The sequence below is a fragment of the Mustela putorius genome, unplaced genomic scaffold (assembly GCF_011764305.1).
Source record: "Mustela putorius furo isolate JIRA1106 unplaced genomic scaffold, ASM1176430v1.1 tig00003901_pilon_pilon_pilon, whole genome shotgun sequence".
Lineage (NCBI taxonomy): Eukaryota > Metazoa > Chordata > Mammalia > Carnivora > Mustelidae > Mustela > Mustela putorius.
This window is the reverse complement of record NW_025422049.1, coordinates 6,347,393-6,356,909: the sequence shown is the minus strand read 5'-3', so window position 1 is coordinate 6,356,909 and position 9,517 is coordinate 6,347,393. Positions and strand designations below refer to the sequence as shown.

General features: G+C 37.6%; 1 pseudogene; it reads right to left on the bottom strand.

The window, feature by feature from the left end:
- Window positions 1-263: 263 nt before the first annotated feature.
- Window positions 264-1,061, bottom strand: LOC101676442 (annotated as a pseudogene).
- Window positions 1,062-9,517: the final 8,456 nt, after the last annotated feature.

Here is a 9,517-nt window from a genome sequence, read left to right as displayed (position 1 = left end):
GAGGCTTTAACCCACTGAGCCACCCAGGCACCCCATAAAAGGAATTTTTATATTTCAATTCCAAATTTTACTGAATAGGGCTTCAACATTCAAGTAGTAACAGATAGCTCACCTGAGGAACATATCTGTACAAACTGGTTGATCCATCCCACAAAGCAAAAATACATCTCCTTAATTGAGCCTTTTTGGGAAGTCAGTGTCTTAACTGAAAGGAATAACCTTAAGAGTAAGGAATTTTTTTTTTTGAGAGCTTTGGGGGTGTTTATTGAGAGCGGGTTTAGGTACCACCTGGGTGCTGGGCTTCTCTGCGGTGCTGGCAGGCATCACAGCTGGTGGGCCCCTTACTGCCACTAGTTGGTGGGCCAGACGGCCATGACCACGATCGCCACTAGCAGTAGCAAAATCACCATGATCATCCTGCAAGATGCTGATTTTCTGTCCACCATAGTCACGCACCTGGTCTCCGTGCGGAGCTTCCCGTCTGTGTTCTTCACCAGGTTGGCAAGGTCATCAATTACTTCATTTTGTTCATCCAGTTCATTCCCAATTTCCTTCCCCATCTGTTTCTGCCGACTGATGATAGAGGATAGGGCATCCAGGCCTGCATCCTGTTCTTGGATAATTTTCTGCTGCTGTTGCCAGAGTTCATCAGAACCCAAACCTCTGGTCTCTTCTAGCTCCTCAAAGAGCCAAGGGTTGGGAATTCCTTGCTTAGCCCCTCCAGGCATCAGGCTGGACCTGATGAGATCTGGTTCTGCACCCTCGTTCTTAAAGGATGCCACAAGTAGTCTCTCTCAAGTTACAAGTTCATCCAGCAGGTTCTGTCTTCAGTCTCCTTCAAGCTGGAGATCTGATGTGTTGACACAGCTCTTAGCAACAGGTCCTTCAAAAGGGTGATCTTGTCCTTCTGATTCTGCAACAAAGTTCTGATGGTCACGGTAAGCCTGATTGTATTTTCACCATTTCTTTCATACTGATTTTGCTGTTGGATTTTCTCGGCAATCTCTTGTGCAATTTGGCAGGTAGAATCGTATGTGGAGAACCAGGGGTCCGGGGCCATCATGCAGTCCAAGATTAAGTATTTTAAGCAACATAATTTTAAATTTGGAAGCAGACAAGTTCTTGGAATTACTCTTAATTTATTCTATGGTAGGTGGCTGCCTGTTGTGCTTCATGTACATTAGGAAGTCTGAATTAATCTGTTCTGATGGCTATCTTATTAAATGTATGGGATTTTTTCTTCATGCTTTCATTTGTTTCTCCTTAGCATTGTTATTACATCTGCATGATTAAAGTGGTATTCTTGTTTCATTCAGTTAGTAGAAGGCTTAGAAATGTTTTTGACGTGAGCTAGCTATAATTTGATGTACTATAATAGATGGGCTTCAGGAGTCAGATTGCAGAACCATTCATGATTTTTTCTGCTGGAAATTCATAGTTTGTAATACCTGAAGGGCACAGTGTTAACTTTGCAAAATCTTTATTTCTTAAAAATAATCTAAGGTATGATGGAGCATTGAGATGCAGAGTGATTGACAGAATTAAAGAAAGATATGAAGAGAAGAAATAAATACCAGAAATGTCCTTCTTAATACAAAGGAAATACTTTGCTGGTGTTATTTTTAGAAGGCAAACATTTTGAAGTATAAACCTGAATTCAACTAACATAACCTTCCCTGTTTTAGGATATACATATCCCCAGCTCTCAATACTACTCCTGAATGCTACAGGAACATTATTTTTCTAACAACTAGCTAAAGTGCACATTTATCTGACAATTCCATCTCTAGTAGAAAAAGTCTGAAAATGATGTTCAGGTAGCTCTCTGAAAGTTAATATAGCAATCTGTGGAATGCTCCATAAAACAGTAGCATATACATTTTTAGTTGATTGAATGTAGTGGGAAAACAAGAGTTAAATTATATTTTTATTTTTTTTTAATTAAAAAAAATTTTTTTAAAGATTTTATTCATTTACTTGACGGAGAGATCACAAGTAGGCAGAGAGGCAGGCAGAGAGAGAGAAGAGGAAGCAGGCTCCCCGCTGAGCAGAGAGCCCCATGTGGGGCTCGATCCCAGGACTCTGGGATCATGACCTGAGCTCAAGGCAGAGGCCTTAACTCACTGAGACACCCAGGCACCCCTTATTTTTTATTTTTTTAAGATTTTATTTATTTGAGACAGGGATCAAAAGCAGGGAGAGCAGCAGGCAGAGGCAGAAACAGGCTGCCCGCTGAGCAAGGATCCTGATGCTAGATTTGATCCCAGGACCTTGGGATCATGAGCTGAGCCAAAGACAGTTGCTCAACCAACTGAGCCATCCAGATGTCCTTTAAATTATATTTTTAAGTTCTCAGAAAATGGATGAGGTTGCATGGATTATCCATGTCTTTTTACTCTCTCTATCTGGATTGATTACACACGCACACAAATTTAGTTTGTTTTTCTGATATCTGGTTATTTAATTTGCTACAATCTTATCCCAGTAACATAAAGGTAATTTAATTATAAAAATTAACAGTATAATTCATATTTTTATTAAGGCATAAATATTACACATTTTCTCTTTATAAGTAGATAAAACTTTTTAGAAAGTTCAAGAAATGTTTACTATTAAAATCTGAATTAAAATATGAATTGATGAGAACATTATTTGCTAAAGATTTTCTACTGAAAGCTTAAGGCAAATCATCATTTTTAACGGAGGAGTAATAATATACATTCCCTTTGGGGCACCTGGGTGTCTTAGGGGGTTAAAGCCTCTGTCTTCGGCTCAGGTCAAGATCCCAGGGTCTGGGGATTGAGCCCCACATCGGGCTTTCTGCTCAGCATGGAACCTGCTTCCTCCTCTCTCTCTCTCTGCCTGCCTCTCTGCCTGCTTGTGATCTCTGCCTGTCAAAAAAATAAATAAAATAACATTTAAAAAATATATACATTCCCTTTAAGATCAGATGTAAGGCAAAAATGCTTTTTATTGCCATCACTGTTTAACATAGTCATGTAATCTTGCCACAAATATTATGATGAGAAAAATAAATAAGGAATACCTGGATTAGAAGAAAAGAAAATGTATTTTCATTTTATGTAGATAACATGTTGATTTATTTATAGGAACTCTTACAGAATCAACATGCACATTATTAGAATGAATAGATAATTTTCACTGAGAAACAAAAATCAAGAGTTCTTCTATACCTGGCATAGCTAAGGTATAATTTCTATTACGAATGAAATATATTTCTTTCACTGTATTTTCTTGCCAGTTTAATCAGTTTCATAAGAACACAATAAAGATAATGAAACAGAAGGAATATATGAACAATGATTGATGACTATTTTCTGAAACTCTCAAAGGACCTCAATCCATAAACATAAGAAGAACTATAAAGTGAAGGAAGGATAAATACAAAGAAATTTAAACCAAAGCACTCTGTAGTAAAACTGATGAAAGTGAACCAACAAGGAGAAAATCTTCAAAGAAGCTCAAGAAAAGAGTTACAGACTATCATTAAGAACAACAATATAACTGGCATCTTACTTCTCAACCCTGCCTAAAAAGGAGTAAGAATGCAGTGAATATCTTAAAGTAAAAATGAAACAAATGGAAATTTAAAATTCTGTAATATATCAAACTTATCCTTCAAATATTAAGATGAACTGAATTCATTTTTTAAAAAGCACAATGAAAGAATTCATCATCAGCAGACCTGTACTACATTTAAAAAGTATTACTTTGGCTGATGGAAACTTATTCCTAAGTGTGCTTATAGATGGAAAATGGAAAGAGACAAACCTAAATGAATGTTGTCAATATAAAACTATAGAACATCATTGATAACATTTATGTTTTTTTAATGATTTTTAAAAAAGATTTTTATTTATTTATTTGACAGACAGAGATCACAAGTAGGCAGAGAGGCAGGCAGAGAGAGATATTGGAAGAAGCAGGCTCCCTGCTGAGCACAGAGCCCGATGTGGGGCTCGATCCCAGAACCCTGGGACCATGACCTGAACCGAAGGCAGAGGCTTTAACCCACTGAGCCACCCAGGCGCCCCGATAACATTTATGTTTACTTGAATACATATAAAAATAAAATACTCAGGGGCACCTGGGTGGCTCAGTGAGTTAAGCCTCTGCCTTCAGCTCAAGTTCATGGTCTCAGGGTCCTGGGATTGAGCCCTGCATTGTGTTCTCTGCAAGTGGGACCAAGAACAAGCATGTTACATACATTAGATTTTAAGCCAAGTATATCATTTATTCCATTATATATAAGTGAACGTAATTTCCTAATTAATGATAAGGAAAGCCTGATTAAAAAACTATAGACACTTTTCATTTTTTTAAATTTAAAAATTTTTGTAAAGGTTTTATTTTGCAGCAATCTCTATAGTCAATATGGGGCTCAAAGCCATAGCCCCAAGATCAGGAGTCCCATGCTCCATTGAATGAGCCAACCAGGCATCCCAGAGACATGTTTTATTTTATTTATTTATTTAAAGATTTATTTATTTAGTTCAACATTTGTTTATTTATTTTAGATGGCAGGGAGGGGTAGAAGGAGAGGGAGAGAGAATCCAAGCAGACACTGCCCTGAGCATGGTACCCAGCACAGGGCTCAAAACCACAACCCAGAAATCATGACCCGAGCCAAAACCAAGAGTCTGGTGCCTAACCAACTGTGAAACACAGGTGTCTCTAGAGATATTATTTTTTTTTAAGGTTTTACTTTTTTATTTGACAGAGAGATCGATCACAAGTAGGCAAAGAGGCAGGCAGAGAGAGAGGGGGGAAGCAGGCTCCCTCCTGAGCAAAGAGACTGATGTGGGGCTCGATCCCAGGACCCTGATACAACGACCTGGGCCCAGAATGCCTCTAGAGACATTCTTTAAAATAAAATGATATATGTAGGTTATAGAGCAAGTTATGTAAAAGGATGATTATGCAAATGCCAGGAAAAAGGAAACTGTTCTAGCTATACTCATATGACAAAATTTGAAGATAAAATAGAAGCATTATTTGAGATAAAGAGAGTTATTTCATAAGGAGAGCCTCTCAACTTGCCAGGAATATATACAAATTGTAACTCTGTATAAACCTAATGAAATCTCAAAATATACACAGCAAAAGCTAATAGAACTAAAGGGAGATTTTAACACATATTTCACTGTACATTTAGAATGAAATGACAAAAATGATAATGAAGATTGAAAAACACAATATTAAATTTGACTTAATGGCAGTAGAAGGGAATGATCAAAATAAAGGGAGACATACTAAAATATAAAGCATGTTTAAAATAGATTATAAATAAAGCCAAACTTTGGATCATTTATGGTATGTTTTAGGGTTTTTTTTTGTTGGTTGGTTTGTTTTTTTACTCTTTCACAACCAATAAAAACTAAGGAAGGGCAGAAATAACTATGTGGAATTAAAAAGGGGCATTACTTCAGATCCTATGGGTTATTATAAAGTTGTTAATGGGGTAATTTGAAGAACTTTATGAGAATAAATTTTTTTAATAGATGAAAGGAGAAAGTCTTTTTGAAAATGCATGTTAAAAACTGAAACAGGAGGACATGGAAAATGAATAATTCTTTACCTATTAATGAATTTGATGTCATAATTAATTTGAATCCCTAATGGAAACTCCTTCCAATTAATGTCTACTTATGTATCATATGAAATGCTTTGTGTCTAGTGGAAATGCCCAGTAAATTTTTTTTCATCATCTATTTAATGCATCAGAGAACAGGGAGTAAGATTCTGTACAAGGTGGAAACATGTAAAGGTATGCTGAAGATCTACAGTCATTCATTCATTTTCCCCCTAAGAGCAGTTGTGAATTTCAAATTAGGGAAGATGTTAAGAAATAAAAAGTTGAGAAGAAATTGGAAGCCAGAGGATCTCTTGGGAATCTTAAGCAGTGGAATGACAGGAGACTTTAGGGGCCGTAGGTGCCTGTAGTTTTCTGAAAACATTGGTTATATTCTGAACCTATGCAAGCTAGAAGGCTAAAAGGCAAATTAAAAGACAGGTGAAATGCAGAAGTTCTAAATTCTTATAATGTTGAAAATTTTAAGCCTCTGCCTTCAGCTCAAGTCATGATCTCAGGGTCCTGGGATTGAGCCCAGCCAGCATCGGGCTCTCTGCTCAGTGGGGAGCCTGCTTCCTCCTCTCTCTCTGCCTGCTTCTCTGCCTACTTGTGATATCTCTCTCTCTCTCTCTGTCAAATAAATAAATAAAATCTTTTAAAAAAATTTTGTTATTTCTGATGAACTACCAGATAGGCATATAATAAACTAGTTGTAAACTGAGATTTACCAAACCTATAGCCCAACATTGACTCCCATGGATCCTGTCTGCTTTAAATCAATCATTACCTCTAAATTAACTGCCTAGTAGAGGGGAGTGAATACCATGCAGTATATGGTAAATTCATTTGGAATCTCTAGGGTTTTTCTTTTAATATGCCATTTCTGGTTTCATTAAAAAATTACTTGGCATGTATATGAAAAAGCTGAGGATAGAACAACTAGGCAGAAAATAATAAGGAAATAGAAAAGTTGAGCAACAATATGCAGAAAGTAGGACCAGGAGACACCTAAGGAACATTTCCCTAAAAAGTAGCAGAATACGCATTCTTTCCAACTATACATGGAACATTCTCCAAGTTAAACCATATGCTTGCCCATAGAACACGTTTTAGAAGATTTAAAGAGTTTGGAAACATAGAATTTCTTATCACAATAGTATGAATTTAGAAATTAACAACAAACTTGCAAAATTCAGAAATAATAGAAATTAAATAACATACTCTTAAATAACCAAAGGGTCAAAGAAGTACTTATATGGAAAATGAAATATACTTTGGAATATAAGATAATGAAGACACAACATACCAAAATTTAAGGGATGCAGTTAATACAGTGCTTAGTTATAAATCCCTACTTTAAAAAAAGAAGAAATAACACATATCACAGCCTAACCTCATATTGTAAGACATCAGGAAAATGATAAAATGGATAACCCTTTAGCTCGACTGACCAAGAATAAAGAAAGGACTCAAATTATTAAATTCAGTAATGAGAAAGGGGATATTACTACTGATAAGACAAGATTAAAAGAAATAGAAGGGAATTGCACGAACAACTCTATTCCAACAAATTAAATAAATTTGATGAAATTGAAAAATTTATAGAAACACAAAAACTTCCCAAAAATGTCTCAAGGATATATGAAATATCTGAAGAGATAAACAAAACAAGTGTTATGGGTTGAATTTTACTCTTCTTCCCTAGAATTCCTATGTTGTAGACCTTGCTTGTGGTCTCTCAGAATATGGTCTCCTTCGGAAAAAGGATCATCGCAGATGTAATTCGTTATGATGAGGTCATGTGACTAGTGTTCTTATAAATACGAGAAATTTGGACTCGCATTCATATAGAAATAACACCATAGGGGTGCCTGGGTGGCTCAGTGGGTTGAGCCGCTGCCTTTGGCTCAGGTCATGATCTCAGGGTCCTGGGATCGAGTCCCGCATCGGGCTCTCTGCTCAGCAGGGATCCTGCTTCCCTCTATCTCTCTTTCTGCCTGCCTCTCCGTCTACTTGTGATCTCTCTCTGTCAAATAAATAAATAAAATCTTAAAAAAAAAAAAAAAAGAAATAACACCATATATCCTTGAAGGCTGTGACTGGAGTGGTGTTCATAGAGGCCAAGTTACACCAAAGATCGAAAACAGAAGCTTGAAAGAAGGAATGGAACAGACTCTTCCTCTTAACCCTCAGAAGGATGGATATTTCTCCATAGACATACAGATGTACAATACACACCTTAAAAGATGTACATAACATTAGTTATCAAAACTGCAAATCAAAACCAAAACGAGATTCCACTTCACACCCACTCCTCTGTACTTCCTGATTTCTGGGGTAGCAGCATGCCCTTACCTTGTGTTTGTTGTCATTGGCTCCCAGGCATCTAGAGAGGATGCCAGGTGCTATCTATGTTCTCAGACTCGCGAGACCAAAGCCAGTCCATAGTCAGCAGATAAGTCTTACTTTTCTTCTCAGGTACTAACCAGTGGCGGAGAGACAGGCTGAAGTGCCGGGAGGGGCTCTGGCTGGTGATTGTGCAGTAGTCCAAAACTGAACGTTTGTTCTCCTTGGCCCTCAGGCATCTATAGAATGCCTGTCCAATCAGCCTCAGGAGATCGGTAAGCCAAGCCCTTCCCTTAAGCAGCCCTGCAGCCCACCACCAATATGTTGGAAGTTGGAACACGGGGTTTTGCATTTTTCCTCCCTAGAGAGATGTAAGCATTTGTACTTTGACACCTGGTCACTCTGTATTGAGCCTGAGAGAGGAACTATGGCAAGTGCTTGTGTGTTGGACCAAAGTGATATCTGTATTGTCATTGGCTCGCAATACGGAATTTTTTCCTGTCAGTGCTCAGATTTAGGCAAGACAGAAACCAGTCCATGGAGCAGCCCCCCAAAAATTCAACATAAGTTCCACTCCTTTCCTTCAGTCCCCAGGGCGGAGCTTAGAGTTGAGGTCTTCTTGCCGATTACATTCATATGGAGTTGTTGGGGAGGGTGTGGGAATATAGCAAGAGGACCTCTTAGGTTTTCCTAAGGACTTCAGTGTGACCGATTTCTCGCCAACCCCCAGGTGCAGGAGCCTCTCAACAGGTTTCTGGATTTCTCACAAATAATTTATCCATTTATCATTGTTGATTGGGTGTGTCTTTCTAGGGAAGGAGGTTCTAGGTCTCTCTATTCTTTTTTCTTGCTGATATCATCAGTGCTCAATATTGATTTTTTTAACAATTATTAGTTGAATTTTTCTTTCTTTGTATTTGACTCTTTCTCAGATGTATAAAGCAAGACATATCATTTATAAAGATTCTGATTACTTTGTTCTGATCAAATGGGGTACATCGCTCTAAGATAACATCCTGATAAAAAGTTGGAATGGGACTCATATATATTAAAGAGTTGATCAAAATACATTTTAGGTTTTGCACATGGGCATTTTTTCTCACACACTGCCAAAGGAATGTAAATCGGCACCTTTATGGAAAGCACATTGTAATTCTGTGTCATGCCTTAAATAACACCTGTACACTAGTAATTTACCCACATCTCTCCCTGGCTCCTAGGAATAAAGATTTACATTGAATACTGTTCTTTGTGGTCTTTTTTATTTTTTCAGTAAAGCTAAAGCTTTTTAAGCACATCAAGTGCCCCACAATAGAAAAATGATACAATAAAGAAAGGTGCTTAATGGCATGAAATATTATATAGCAACTAAAATACAGACTTAAAAATACTTAGACTTAGGGCGACTGGGTGGCACAGTGGTTAAGCCGCTGCCTTCGGCTCGGGTCATGATCTCAGGGTCCTGGGATCCAGTCCCGCATCGGGCTCTCTGCTCAGCAGGGAGCCTGCTTCCTCCTCTCTGCCTCTCTGCCTACTTGTGATTTCTCTCTGTCAAATAAATAAATAAAATCTTTAAAA